This window comes from Hyla sarda, chromosome 1, assembly GCF_029499605.1.
Source record: "Hyla sarda isolate aHylSar1 chromosome 1, aHylSar1.hap1, whole genome shotgun sequence".
In the NCBI taxonomy this organism is placed as follows: domain Eukaryota; kingdom Metazoa; phylum Chordata; class Amphibia; order Anura; family Hylidae; genus Hyla; species Hyla sarda.
The window spans coordinates 444,820,900-444,836,803 of NC_079189.1; the positions used below are offsets into that span (position 1 = coordinate 444,820,900).

The following is a 15,904-nucleotide window of genomic DNA, read 5'->3' on the forward strand; positions in this document are numbered from 1 at the left end:
CCACTCTAGCTTATAGAAGGGGGGTCTAAATGAGGGAATAAAATATTTATTTACCTTATCCTATATTTCACTAAGAATCCTTGCGCATAGAATGACTAACATAGCAGCCAGGGTGTTGTCTACTTGTCTAGGCTAAGTGTCTTAAGTGAAGCAAGCTCTTGCCAGGAATAGTCATTGTAATGAGCTTGCTACTAAACTGCCTCTTAATATCATGCACAGAGGGTGAGTGGCTCTTGTCATGAATATTTTTAGACAAATTAAATCAGAATTCCATGCCAGCGCTTATTACAACCTGCCTTCTCTGTCAAAGCCCCAAGGGACTGTGTAGGTGTGTGAACGGATGCTAAAAACTCCCTTTGGTGCAGTGAAAATCACGGGCAGCCATGTTACCAAACAGCAGTTTTATGCATAAGTGACATATTTTGTGCAAGGTGTCGAGACATAGTCCCTGGTGTCACTGTGTACGGCACTTGATCTCTTTTTAATAACTGGTCTGCTCTACAATATACTCGGCTGGGTGACAGTGACAAAGGTGCTGAATTCCATTAGCAATTGATGAATATTCATATAGTATTTATTGTGAAGAGATTTTATTTCTTTCAAATGAGAGTTTCACATCTTATCTGTGGCTGAATTTCAATACAAGCTGTAAATAATCTCAGAGAATGATTGGTACATCTATATATATATATATATATATATATATATATATATATATATGTGTATATATATATATATATATATATATATAAAACTCAAAGTGTGTGTGTGTATGTATGTGTGTGTATGTGTGGTAGCCTGGGGATGTAGGGTAGATGGGGTGTAGTTGTGCGGTAACTAAAGGGTGCTTGTTTAACCCTTATCACTTGTGACGCCAGGGTGAGGGCTCCTCTGTATATGCTTGTCCTATCGCCACCCGTCCCAAGAACAATAGGGAGGTATAATAAATGATTGTCCACAACCGGAGGTTTTCAGAAAACTGTCGGAACCTTTACTGCAGCTTTTGTGCAACATTAAAAAGGAAACAGTCTTTGTACAAGAGTCTATTTGGAGTTTGACAGTTGGTTGGGACCTCGTGAGTTTCTAGAGCTTAGAAGAAGAATAAGTGCTGTCCCGCTGGATTTAGCGGATTGAGTTTAGGTCCAGCAGTCACACTAGCTTTAGCGGGGATTGATATCGTAACTCACGATTAGATTCAGGCTGAGGATGGCCGGCTTCAGGCCTAAGCTTGTCTTGAAGGATATAACAGGTCTGCTCAGTCTGGTAATCCGGAAACAAGAGAGCGATGATTGGCTGGCAGCTCCCTTATATGGGCAGGGGCTGGCCTTAAGCTCACTGGTCCATACCCTCTGTCATTCACTTTACAAGGAACTATGGTCTAACCATGTGACCACACATGAGACCTCCAAAGGTCCTTCAACACACCTTACTAGAATTAACATGAGTCATGTGACCTAAGGTCCTGCGTCACTATATAACTAATTAAATATACAATTATTTATACATATAAACATCATAAAATTGCATAAGAAAGAGGCGACTAGGGGCTATCCCACTAGGAGGATGCTACTGGAACGAAGTAACTCTGACTTTGGGGACCACCACACAAGGTACGGTACCGGGACATCACATATGTGCGTGTGTATGTTCCAGCATCACATCCAAACGGCTAAAGATATTAACATGAAACTTGGCACACATGTTACTTATATGTTAACAACAAACATAGGATAGGTAATTTAAACCCTTACTCAGCCCCATCTGCCAGGGGCGGGGTTTATGTTTAAGGTCCCACACAAATTTATGGGAACTATATGTTACTGCATAACTTCCAAACGGCTGGAGATATTTCAATAATACTTGATCACATGTTACTTATATGTCCACTTAAAGTATAGGATAGTTAATTTTACCCCATAACTACCCCCATTTGTGAGGGTCAGGGTTTTTGTTTAAAGTCCCATGCAAATCAAGGGGAAATGTATGTTTCCACATAACTTCTGTACTGCTGGAAATATTTCAATAATACCTAGTACACATTTTACTTATATGTCAAATAAAAAGATATGATAGTTAAATTAACCCTTACATACACCCTTATATAAAAGATGGGTTTTTGTTTCAAGTCCCATGCAAGTATATGGGACTTCCAGTACCTTACTCCACAAGCTCCACTCTGCATCTCCTGGTGAATGCGTCAGTCCGGCTTGCAAGCCACACCCCATCTCACAAATACACGCCCACTGTTTAAGCCCCATCCCTTTTATTATCTACCCTTTCGTGCATCGGTCTGGCTTGCAAACCATGCCCTGTCCCACAAAGCCATGCCCCCTTCTATTTTCAGATTACAATATCTTCATCACAAATCAGTCCCACCTGAGGACAGGATATGAGGATGGGACATAAGGACGGGATATGAGGTTGGGATATGAGGATGGGATATGAAGATTGGATATAAGGACGGGATATGAGGTCAGGATGTGAGGTATGGATATGAGGACATGATGTAAGGATGGGATATAAGGATAGAATATAAGGTCGGGACATGAAGACGGGGTGTGAGGACGGGATATGAGGACAGAATATGAGGACGGGATATGAGGTCGGGATATGAGGTCGGGATATGAGGATGGGATATGAGGTCGAGATCGGAGGATGGAAAATGATGTCCAGATAGGAGATCGGTATATGAGGACGGGATATGAGGTTGAGATATGAGGACGAAATGTGAGGATGGGATAGGAGGTCGGGATAGGAGGTTGAGATATGAGGATGGGATATGAGGTCAGGATAGGAAGTCGAGATAGGGGGTCGAGATATGAGGACAGGATATGAGGACAGTATATGAAGTCATGAGAGGAGGACAGGATAGGAGGTCAGGATATGAGGACAGGATATGAGGTCAAGATAGGAGGTCAGGATATGAGGACGGGATAGGAGGACAGGATATGAGGTTGAGATATGATGACGGGATATGAGGACGGGATATGAGGTCAGGATATGAGGACGGGATATGAGGTTGATATATGAGGACGGGATATGGGGTTGGGATATGACAACAATATATGGGATGGGATATGAAGTGAAAAGCTTCCTCCTTTGTTGATTTTCCTCCCCAACAAGGATTAGGAAATAAAAACCGGGCAACGCCGGGTACTCAGATATAAAGACATAAACTGTAGCTAGAAGCAGGCAGCCTTACTGCTGCAATGATGGCTTATCCTGGAACCCAAGAAATAGACCTCTACAGATCTTCTTCAGACGTTCTTCCTATGTGAAATGTCTGATTGGGAAAATATGTGCCACATCATTATTATTATTATTTATATAGCACCATAAAAAAGGCTGTGAAAAGTGTACTCAGTTCAAGAGAATGGGCTATACACGAGAAGATGTTGGGGCAAGGGGGGAAGGGAGATGTGTGCAAAGAGTTGAGTGGTGGTATATTTGGAGATAAGGGAAGAGATGTATAGTGCGGCCAGGTAATAAAGCTCTTTGTATGTCATTCTGAGAGGTGTAAAATGTTGTTCACTGTGCTATAAGTAACCAGTGAAGGGACAGAAGAAGAGGAGAGGCAGTAGAGGAACATGAGATGTATTCAAAGCTAAGTTCGCATTCACATGATGATTGTGTCCTCTATGGCACATATATATTGGCCACCTGTCAAAATGGGATGCAGACATATACATTCATGGACAGGCCTGAGTCGCAGGGGTTTCAATGGTCCAATATAGTCAACTAGTGACTCAAAACCATAGCACATGTCAAATGTATACATTTGGAAAATTGCCCATAGTCACTAGCTAAGTTCTGGCCACTGAGACCAATGAGGCCGTCTCTGCTCATGGTGCAGGGCAGATGTTGTTACCATAGGGGCAGATAGCATTTCATGACGCCAGGGTGTGGTTTAGCCTATAACCACCCGAAGGTATACCGCTGGATCCTGGGCTAGTCACGGGGGCACTAAAGACTCTGATGCCAAGTTACAGACAACGGTAGCTTTACTGAGGGTAGACTGTTGATAAAGTCTATACAGTTCAGCCAGGGCCCAAGGAGGGACTGGACAATTGATTGCAGACCATGCTGACTTGGCAGATGAGAGGGACTGACTTGACTTGACTCATAAAGCTAGAACTTTAGCTTACTTGACTTGATGGTGACTGCAGGACTGGACTTTGAGGTCTCCCACACTCTAGACACACACTAGGCACGACTGCACTGGACCTCAGCTTAGCACAAGAGCAGAGCTCAAAAAACAAAGCTAGCTCCAACCAGGGCTTATATGGGGGAGACTAGCAGGGAGCCCATAGGTAACTCTTGGGATCACCTGGTCACTGGTACCTACTGGGCCACCACAAACTTGCCTTCTTAATTAAAGTCGTCCTCGACACCCAGTCCTGGAGGACGGAGGAGTTAAGTGGCCACTGAGGCCTATTTACAGTTACTAGGACATTTATGAACAATGTCCTTCTCAGGTCTGGATTACGAAACAAGATAAGGGTGAGTCCATGTGTCATGGTGAATGTCCATACATGCTATTTAAACATATGGGGTTAATTTGACTTTGTAATTGCTTTCTGAAGACACTCAAGACAACAATATACATATCAATAGACATTGATTCACCAGCCAAAGGCTATTTACCCAATGCCTTGGCTGCTGGGGCCCCTCGGTTCTCAACTTTTCTCCCCAGAACTCAATATATGTTGTTACACTATACAACAGTGTTACCTTTACATTCAGCAATTCTGTTGCTCTACGTGAATTATCAAGATATCAGGTGAACCTTCTGGTCAGTAGAGTACCCTGTACACGTGGACAGGAGAGAAAACATTAGACACATAACTGTATATATTTAGAACTTGTGGACTGGGACGACAAATAATGTTACAGTCCTATCTTAACTATTTGCAAATATGTGGACTACTTTTACCATATGTGAACAGACTATGTGTGGTACATAACTTTACATTATGAGTTAATCTTTGTACCTGGCGGGAATTTGTCCTTGTGTCGAGGTAGTGGCTACGCTTTTCCTGACTGGGTCAGGATACTACCCGCATAGATCGCCATGACTAAACGCATTACAGCACACCATAACCATTATAGTACACCAATATAAGTATTTACTTGCGCAAAAGTAATGAGCAAAAATATATTACTCTAACGGTATATACATATTTTCATTGTACTGCTCCACAGTCCTGGTACATTTTAGAGTTCTTAGTAAAGAATCATGGCTAGATGCCTGGCACGTACACTTACGCATTTGGTTACAAATAAACTTCTTGACAAGTTTGTCAGACACTTTTCATAAATGTTGCACAACCTGTGGAGAACAAAATTAGGTCACAAAGAAAGTTAATGATATATATCAGAATTATCACAGGTAGATTTCCTTAACTTGAGAACTTGCCATCCCAGCCTCGCCGGTCGGACTGCTTCCGAGGCTGGGACATGTAACAGGGTTCAAAGGACTGTGCCCCCTTCATGGGGCTCACGTGGGTGTTACAGTTCACCCGTGACAAGGTGAACTCTGTACTGGTGGGGATGATGGTAACCACCATTTGAACTGCAGCAGCTTGCACCATTGGGGGAACAATAGTTGGTGCCTGTTTGGCTGGCCAAACCTCCTCTGCGGGAGTACGCCGAGGCACTTCAGTTGGTGCCCACTGGTTAGGCCAAACCTTCTCAACCACAGGAGTAGGCCTAGGCACATCCACAGATGATTGGGGCAAATACTTAGGAGCCATAGCATGCGCCTTGGGCAGGTAGAGTTCTTCCTCTGGACGTGACTTCTTAAATTGAGAAGGTAGTAATCCAAAGGTATCTGAGTCCCAATTAGCCAAGGGAAAATATGCAAAAGTAATCTGCGTGGGGTTCTTTGGATGTGTCACCGCTGCTGCCCACTCTTCTCTAATACTCTGTACAGGAGTGTACTCCACGATCTCCCCGCTCTCTAGAGCATGCATGGACGGGGGAAGATAGTCTCTCTGCACTGCCTGACTATTGACCAGGATGGTCCCTCCATAAGGACAGTTCATGCCAAACCCTCACACTTTGTTGAATTTCACCACTGTATCGCGGCGGCGTTCCAGGGGTGGCTCTCCCTCTCGGGGATGTTCCAATCTTCTGATGTACAGGGCCTCTAATGCTTTGATGTCCTGTTGCTGCGCCTGTCGCACCTCATATTGCAGCAGCTTTGACCCATATCTCTCCACTCTCTGTGCCCTCAGTCCCTCTACAATCTTGGCCACCTGAGCCTCTCTTCTGGCCCTCTTGGACTGGGCCAGAGGGACTGGGGGATGGGACTACCCTGACTGGGGAAGAAGGTGCTCCCTCATGAATCGGATCAGCCCAGGCTCATCGCCAAACAACTACTTAGGTAATGGTGGTGACTGGGGGCGGTGACAGACTTCTGGGCCTGGGGTTTTTTCTCTGGCCTAGGGGTAGAAGGAAGGGTAGAGAACTTGGCCTCAGCTGGGGTACTCACTTCTGAATCCTCAGTGTGCATTTCAGCCCGGTGGTGAAGGGACAGTCTCACCAGCGATGATGCACTAGAAGATGCCTGCATTCCCTCCTCCGGGGTTTGTGGCCAGTCTCCATCGTCCTCATGGTATCTGGCCTCTTAGGCTCTGATGGAGATGCGCTGTAGATTATCTGCCAGTTCCTGAAACATTTGCACCGCGGCAACTTTATGGGCCTCCCGCGCCATCTTGGGACTCTCTGCATGTGCTTGCCTTTTCCGCCATACTGCTCCTCTTACGGACTTCTGGCAAATTGAGAGGTTCTGGCGGCACTGCTCCTTTTATGCAGGGCTTCAGGAAAATGGTACAGTTCAGCCGGGGCCCAAGGAGGGGACCAGTGAAGTAGAGACCTTAAGGGCTTGCTGGGACTTGTAGTAGGAATGGACATTTGAATGCAGACAAAGCTGACTTGACAGATGACAGGGACTGACTTGACTTGACTCATAAGGCTGTGACTTTAGTTTACTTGACTTGATGGTGGCTGCAGGACTGGACTTTGAGGTCTCCAACACTCTGGACACACACACTAGGCACGACTGCACTGGACCTCAGCTTAGCAGAAGAGCAGAGCTCAAAAAACGAAGCTAGCTCCACCTAGGGCTTATATGGGGGAGACTAGCAGGGAGTCCATAGATCACTCTTGGTATAACTCTTAAAGGGGTACTCCGGGGAAAACCTTTTTTCTTTTAAATCAACTGGTGGGAGAAAGTTAAACATATTTGTAAATTACTTCTATTAAAAAATCTTAATCCTTCCAGTACTTATTAGCTGCTGAATGCTACAGAGGAAATTCCTTTCTTTTTGGAACACTGATTACATCACGAGCACAGTGCTCTCTGCTGACATCTCTGTCCATTTTAGCAACCATGCATAGCAGATGTATGCTAAGGGCAGCATGGTGTCTCAGTGGTTAGCACTGCTGCCTTGCAGTGCTGGGGACTTGGGTTCAAATCCCACTAAGGACAACAATAAATAAAGTGTTATTATTATTATAATAACGTCAGCAGAGAGAACTGTGCTCGTGATGTCATCAGAGAGAATTCCAAAAAGAAAAGAATTTCCTCTGTAGTATTCAGTAGCTAATAAGTACAGGAAAGATTAAGATTTTTTAATAGAAGTAATTTACAAATATGTTTAACTTTCTGCCACCAGTTGATTTAAAAGAAAAAAGGTTTTCACCGGAGTACCCCTTTAAAGCAACATTACATTTCATAACACTTTACATGGTAAAACATATTTACAATGGGGAAACAAGTGCAGGGGGCCTTAGGGACACTAAAGGAGGCTGCCTGACAGGACAGCAGGAGCACAGGGCAACACCTCCCATACTGGGACATCACACATGCCACAGAGTTCACAACCATGATGTAAACAAGGTTCTGATGGATTGGAGGAGTGCCAGTCTCATCTAGTGAAATATCCTCATTTAACCGCCTAAATTCTAAATTAATTTTGTCATGTAGTCAAATTTCTTTATTCCGGTCAACCCTAATGCGTTCATTTTAATATAGAATTTGTATTTCTTGAAAATATTGATGATAGTTGCATCATAGTACTCTATTAGTGTTACGCCTAGCGCTCCGGGTCCCCGCTCCTCCCCGGAGCGCGTACGGCGTCTCTCTCTCCGCAGCGCCCCGGTCGGTCCCGCTGACCGGGAGCGCTGTACTGTCATGGCCGTTGGGGATGCGATTCGCACAGCGGGACGCGCCCGCTCGCGAATCGCATCCCAGGTCACTTACCCGTTCCCGTCCCCTGCTGTCATGTGCTGGCGCGCGCGGCTCCGCTCTCTAGGGCGCGCGCGCGCCAGCTTCCTGAGACTTAAAGGGCCAGTGCACCAATGATTGGTGTCTGGCCCAATTAGCTTAATTACCTTCCACCTGGTCCCTGACTATATCTGACCTCCTCTCATTCACTCCCTCGCCGGATCTTGTTGCCCTTGAGCCTAGTGAAAGCGTTTTGTGTGTCCAAAGCCTGTGTACCAGAACTTCTGCTATCCACCCTGACTACGAACCTTGCCGCCTGCCCCCGACCTTCTGCTACGTCCGACCTTGCTTCTGTCTACTCCCTTGTACCGCGCCTATCTTCAGCAGCCAGAGAGGTTGAGCCGTTGCTAGTGGATACGACCTGGTCACTACCGCCGCAGCAAGACCATCCCGCCTTGCGGCGGGCTCTGGTGAAAACCAGTAGTGACTTAGAACCGGTCCACTAGCACGGTCCACGCCAATCCCTCTCTGGCACAGAGGATCCACCTCCTGCCAGCCGGCATCGTGACAGTAGATCCGGCCATGGATCCCGCTGAGGTCCCTCTGCCTTATATCTCTGATATCACCACGGTGGTCGCCCAGCAATCCCGACAGATCGCCCATCTAACCCACCAGCTGTCGGAAGTGTCCACCATTGTGCAGCAACTTCAGTCGCAACTTCAGCAGCAATCATCTCCTCCGCCAGCTCCTGCACCCCTTCCGCAGCGAGTGGCCACTCCTAGCCTCCGCCTGTCCTTGCCGGACAAATTTAATGGGGACTCTAAGTTTTGCCGTGGCTTTCTTTCGCAATGTTCCCTGCACTTGGAGATGATGTCGGACCAGTTTCCTACTGAAAGGTCTAAGGTGGCTTTCGTAGTCAGCCTTCTGTCTGGAAAAGCCCTGTCATGGGCCACACCGCTCTGGGACCGCAATGACCCCGTCACTGCCTCTGTACACTCCTTCTCGGAAATTCGAAGTGTCTTTGAGGAACCTGCCCGAGCCTCTTCTGCTGAGACTGCCCTGCTGAACCTGGTCCAGGGTAATTCTTCCGTTGGCGAGTACGCCATACAATTCCGTACTCTTGCTTCTGAACTTTCCTGGAATAATGAGGCCCTCTGCGCGACCTTTAAAAAAGGCCTATCCAGCAACATTAAAGATGTTCTGGCCGCACGAGAAACTCCTGCTAACCTGCATGAACTCATTCATCTAGCCACTCGCATTGACATGCGTTTTTCTGAGAGGCATCAAGAGCTCCGCCAGGAAAAAGACTTAGATCTCTGGACACCTCTCCCACAGTCTCCATTGCAATCTGCGCCTAGGCCTCCCGCCGAGGAGGCCATGCAAGTGGATCGGTCTCGCCTGACCCTGGAAGAGAGGAATCGCCGTAAGGAAGATAATCTTTGTCTGTACTGTGCCAGTACCGAACATTTTTTGGTGGATTGCCCTATCCGTCCTCCACGTCTGGGAAACGCACGCTCGCACCCAGCTCTCGTGGGTGTGGCGTCTCTTGATGCTAAGTCGGCTTCTCCACGTCTCACGGTGCCTGTACGGATTTCGCCTTCAGCCAGCTCTTCCCTCTCAGCCGTGGCCTGCCTGGACTCTGGTGCCTCTGGGAATTTTATTCGGGAGTCCTTGGTGAATAAATTCCGCATCCCGGTGACCCGTCTTGTCAAGCCACTCCACATTTCCGCGGTCAACGGAGCCAGGTTGGATTGCACCGTGCGTTTCCGCACGGAGCCCCTCCTAATGTGCATCGGACCTCATCATGAGAAAATTGAGTTTTTGGTCCTCTCCAATTGCACTTCTGAAATTCTCCTTGGACTACCCTGGCTTCAACACCATTCCCCAACCCTGGATTGGTCCACTGGGGAGATCAAGAGCTGGGGTACCTCTTGCTTCAAGGACTGCCTTAAACCGGTTCCCAGTACTCCCTGCCGTGACCCTGTGGTTCCTCCTGTATCCGGTCTCCCTAAGGTCGTTATGGACTCTGCCCGCCTTAAGAAGTGCCTCTCCCCCCCTCCCAGTCCAGTCAGGCAAGCCTCGGTGCCTCCTCGTGGCCCTCGTCCTGGTGTCACACTGCCCCGTGCCAGGCCTCGCCCTCTGCCCTCCCTCCCCATTCCCACTCCTGCTGTACTGCCTGCCGTTGAGGAATCCCTCCATCCTTTCCCGGTGTCCTCATCCCAGGGGGGGCAGTTACCGGACAAAGAGAAGGGGAGACCTAAGGGGGGGGGGGGGTACTGTTACGCCTAGCGCTCCGGGTCCCCGCTCCTCCCCGGAGCGCGTACGGCGTCTCTCTCTCCGCAGCGCCCCGGTCGGTCCCGCTGACCGGGAGCGCTGCACTGTCATGGCCGTTGGGGATGCGATTCGCACAGCGGGACGCGCCCGCTCGCGAATCGCATCCCAGGTCACTTACCCGTTCCCGTCCCCTGCTGTCATGTGCTGGCGCGCGCGGCTCCGCTCTCTAGGGCGCGCGCGCGCCAGCTTCCTGAGACTTAAAGGGCCAGTGCACCAATGATTGGTGTCTGGCCCAATTAGCTTAATTACCTTCCACCTGGTCCCTGACTATATCTGACCTCCTCTCATTCACTCCCTCGCCGGATCTTGTTGCCCTTGAGCCTAGTGAAAGCGTTTTGTGTGTCCAAAGCCTGTGTACCAGAACTTCTGCTATCCACCCTGACTACGAACCTTGCCGCCTGCCCCCGACCTTCTGCTACGTCCGACCTTGCTTCTGTCTACTCCCTTGTACCGCGCCTATCTTCAGCAGCCAGAGAGGTTGAGCCGTTGCTAGTGGATACGACCTGGTCACTACCGCCGCAGCAAGACCATCCCGCCTTGCGGCGGGCTCTTGTGAAAACCAGTAGTGACTTAGAACCGGTCCACGCCAATCCCTCTCTGGCACAGAGGATCCACCTCCTGCCAGCCGGCATCGTGACAATTAGTTGTCAAGACCCTGGTTTCCCTTTAAATGCTGTCGCTGGAGTGTGGTGCTTTAAATTCTTTAAAAAAAAAATAATAATTTACATTTCTACATCATAAAATTATCATCTGGGAACAGCTGGAAAACCAACTTTTTTAAAATTAAAAATGGGCATTTTTATTATAGTTCTCAATGATAATGTTACTGTTTCTCACGCACGGTGGTAGCAAATATGCCTGGGGTGTGCTGCTAGCCAGGTTTAGGTAGACATACATAAGAATTGAGGGGACCAGATTTCACATATCAATGGTATACCCCGGGCAACATTGCTTGGAAATTTCAAATGACAACTGTCTTACAGAATGACGTCTGCAGATTTCTATCCCATTAAAGACAGCTGGCTTATGTCATGTGATCACCGACATTCTGCAATGTATCTCTATTCTCTGTCTTGTATAATATATTAAAGGTACCAATCTCTTTAATTTCATGTCAGCAACAGCTTATGGACATTTTAACATTTGTTTAAATCTTAAAAGCCATGATAAGTTGGCCATGAGGGCTAGTTTGTACATACAGATACCTATTGCCTCTGTTGGCTACTACAAGAAAAACATTGGCCGACATTTATCAATGAGTTTACACCTTTTTTTCTCCGTACAAAAGGCGCTATTTTGGCGCACTGTGTGTTATTTAGCGCCTTTTGATGGTAGAATATTTTAGTCATTCCAGATGTTTTGGAGTAGCAGTACACACTTTTCAATGCAGCGTATGCCGAGGACTAAAATTTATGAACTGCGCCTTTTTGTAAAAAGGCGCAAAAAAGGTGCAAAGCCACTGAAAAGTGTCTAAAACTACACCATTCCAGACCTGGCGTAGCTTTTTAGTGTATGTGAAGAGAGAAATTTGAGAAAATGTGACCTGCACAAAATTGATCAAATGCTCTGTGACCATTTAATAAATTTGGTGCTCCTACACATTACCAGCACACAAAAAAAAGGTGTAAAAAAAGGCTTCACTTCCACCTACAATGATAAATGTGGGACAGTGTTCTTTGTTTGCTGGCAATTTACCAGTAGATAAACTGCATGTTCTTCTTAATGTTGATGTTTTGATTTAACAAGTTTGTGTTAATCTCTGAGCTGCGGGAAAGGCCTGGAGTTCTTTGTCGTACGTTGCAGGCCTCCAGCGGGAAGGAGGGAGGGGCGGCTGTAGGTGGAAAGGCTGAATGCTCTTTTGATGATAACTTTAGTTTGTGCTTTGTGCTTGGGGCATCACTACAAGAACTTGATGCAAATTCAGCCCCTGATGCACTTTCTTTGCAAGTGTCTCCTCTATTTGCTCTTCTAACTGAACGATGTCATAAAAAAACTTTTATTTCTCTTATTCTCTCTCCTTCTGCTGCAGCCTGGAAATATAAAGCTATATTACTACAATAATCAGTATCGAGGTGACTGTATGCATTTAGTAAAGAATAGTGTTGCTCGCGAATATTCGCAATGCGAATTTTATTCGCGAATATCGCATATTCGCAAATTCGCGAAATATTCCCGAATATAGCACTATATATTTATAATTACGAATATTGTTTATTTTTATTTTTTTATCACAGTACACATCACAGTGATCATCCCTCTCTGCTTCCAGCTTGTGTGGTGTAAAGAAGGCTCTAATACTACTGTGTGAGACTGGCGTGCGAATGTTCGCATATGCGCAAATTTGCATATGCTAATTTTCGCATATACGAATTTTCGCGTATGCTAATTTTTGTATACGCAAATTTACACATATGCGAAAATAAAAGGCGAATATTACGAATATGTGAATTTAGCGAATATATGACGAATATTCGTCCATATATTCGCGAATATTCGCGAATTCGAATATGGCCTATGCCGCTCAACACTAGTAAAGAACACAACTGAGTTAGGAACTAGATGACCCAAGACCTACAATGAGAAGTATTTTAGAACACCAAACCTTTAATCATAAAATTAGGTTCCCAATATTCATTTTTTTAAACCTGGCAATGAACCCCTTTGTATAAATATTTTCTATGCTCAAGCCAAAGAAATGGTTGCTTCTATATTCTTTTTAATTTTTAATTTATTGGGCAAAAGAATGGATACATCGTGCAACAAGAATACTAATACCATACCAAATTCTGTGATAAAAATACTGCAAAATGGTCCAGACAAAACACAAATTTAAAAAAGGACATGTTGCTTTAGTGTCATGTCATTATGGGTAGGCATCACATCATTGATAAATCCCCTACCTAACAAGGGAGTCACATAGCTGACCTTTCTCTCCTAAATCATATGCAAGACTGTCCAAAAGAGGAGCAGGGACAGTCAAGAGCAGGGTCGACATTAAGGGGGGGTAACCTGGGCAGTTGCCCAGGGCCCCCATCCAAAAGGGGGCTCCTGAAAAGCTTTAGGACACACTACTGAATTTTGATGCAATTACGTAAAATCATGGTAAATTTTAGCCGTACCCTGGGCTAATAGCATGCGGCAATGATCGTTGTGCCGCATGCTATTAACCCTTTAGACGCGGTGATCAAAGTTGATCACCGCATCTAAATGAAAGTGAAAGCTTCCTGGCAGCTCAGTCAGGCTGATCGGGACTATCGCGATAAAATCGTGATGTCCCGATCAGCTAGCATGGGAGCGGAGGTCCCCATACCCTGCTCTGTTGCATCCGATCGGCATTTGATTGCTCCAAGCCTGAGATACAGGCTTGAGCAATCAACCGCCTATAACACTGATCCAGGCAAAGCTATGGCTTTGCAGGGATCAGTGTAAAAGATCAGTGTGTGCAGTGTTATAGCCCCCTATGGGAGATATAACACTGCAAAAAAAAATGAAAAAGAAAGTTAATAAAGGTAATCGAACCCCTTCCCTAATAAAAGTTTGAATCATCCCCCTTTTCCCATAAAAAACTGTGTAAATAAAAATAACCATATGTGGTATCACCACATGTGGAAATGTCCAAATTATAAAAATATATTGTTAATTAAACTGCACGGTCAATGGCATACGCGCAAAAAAATTCCAAAGTCCAAAATAGCGTATTTATGGTCACTTTTTATATCATGAAAAAATTATTAAAAAGTGATCAAAAAGTCAGATCAATACCAAAATGGTGCCAATAAAAAGTACAGATTACGGCACAAAATATGAGCCCTCATACTGGCCCTCATGCGGAAAAATTAAAAAGTTAAAGGGGTCAGAAAATGGGAATTTTTTACGTATACATTTTCCTGCATGTAGTTATGATTTTTTCAGAAGTACAACAAAATCAGACCTATATAAGTAGGGCATCATTTAAACCGTATTGACCTACAGAATACAGATGTGTCATTTTTACAAAAAAAATGCACTGCGCAGAAACGGAAGCCCCCAAAAGTAACAAAATTGCATTTTTTCTTCAATTTTGTCACACAATAAATTTTTTTTTTCCTTTTCACCATGGATTTTTTTGTAAAATGACTAATGTCACTGCAAAGAAGAATTGTGGCGCAAAAAATAAGCCATCATATGGAATTTTATGTGCAAAATTGAAAGTGTTATGATTTTTAGAAGGTGATGAGGAAAAAATGAAAATGCAAAAACTGAAAAACCCTGCGTCCTTAAGGGGTTAAAATCTGACCTTTTTAATTTTCACATTTTTCCATATACAGGGCTGCATGAGGGCTCATTTTTTTTGCGCCGTGACCTGTAGTACAGTAAGGAGCATGAAAGTGGGCATTATTACACAGTATGAGGCACAAAAGGGGCATTATTAGAGTGCAGGGCATTAAGAGGAAAACTATTACTGTGTAAAGAATAAAAGGAGCACTTTTACTGACAGTGAGCACTAAGATCACTGTTATAGTATATGCCGGCGCTATTACTAACAGGCAGCACTGAGATCACTGTTATAGCATATGCGGGTGCTATTACTGACAGGCAGCACTGAGATCACTGTTATAGTATATGCGGGCGCTATTACTGACAGGCAGCACTGAGATCACTGTTATAGCATATGCAGGCACTATAACTGACAGGCAGCACTGAGATCACTGTTATAGCATATGCGGGTGCTATTACTGACAGGCAGCACTGAGATCACTGTTATAGTATATGCGGGCGCTATTACTGACAGGCAGCACTGAGATCACTGTTATAGCATATGCAGGCACTATAACTGACAGGCAGCACTGAGATCACTGTTATAGCATATGCGGGTGCTATTACTGACAGGCAGCACTGAGATCACTGTTATAGTATATGCGGGCGCTATTACTGACAGGCAGTACTGAGAAGATCATTGTTATAGTATATGTGGGTGCTATTACTGATAGGCAGCACCTGAGATCACTGTTATAGTATACGCGGGCGCTATTACTGACAGGCAGCACTGAGATCACTGTTATAGCATATGCAGGCACTATAACTGACAGGCAGCACTGAGATCACTGTTATAGCATATGCGGGTGCTATTACTGACAGGCAGCACTGAGATCACTGTTATAGTATATGCGGGCGCTATTACTGACAGGCAGTACTGAGAAGATCATTGTTATAGTATATGTGGGTGCTATTACTGATAGGCAGCACTGAGAAGATCATTGCTATAGTATATGTGGGTGCAATTACTGACAGGTAGCTTTGAGAAGATCACTGTTATAGTATATGTGGGTGCTATTACTGATAGGCAGCACTGAGAAGATC

General features: G+C 45.4%; 1 protein-coding gene and 1 long non-coding RNA gene across 2 annotated transcripts in view; one reads left to right on the forward strand and one right to left on the reverse strand.

The window, feature by feature from the left end:
• GALNT9 (polypeptide N-acetylgalactosaminyltransferase 9) overlaps positions 1 to 15,904 on the forward strand; it is a 377,187-nt gene that overhangs the window by 318,417 nt on the left and 42,866 nt on the right. The gene's annotated exons all lie outside the window — the stretch shown is intronic.
• LOC130283511 (uncharacterized) overlaps positions 4,693 to 15,904 on the reverse strand; it is a 70,282-nt gene continuing 59,070 nt past the window's right edge. Inside the window, exon 3 of the long non-coding RNA XR_008846725.1 lies at positions 4,693 to 4,806. This is a non-coding gene — a long non-coding RNA (uncharacterized LOC130283511). The remainder of the gene's footprint in view (positions 4,807 to 15,904) is intronic.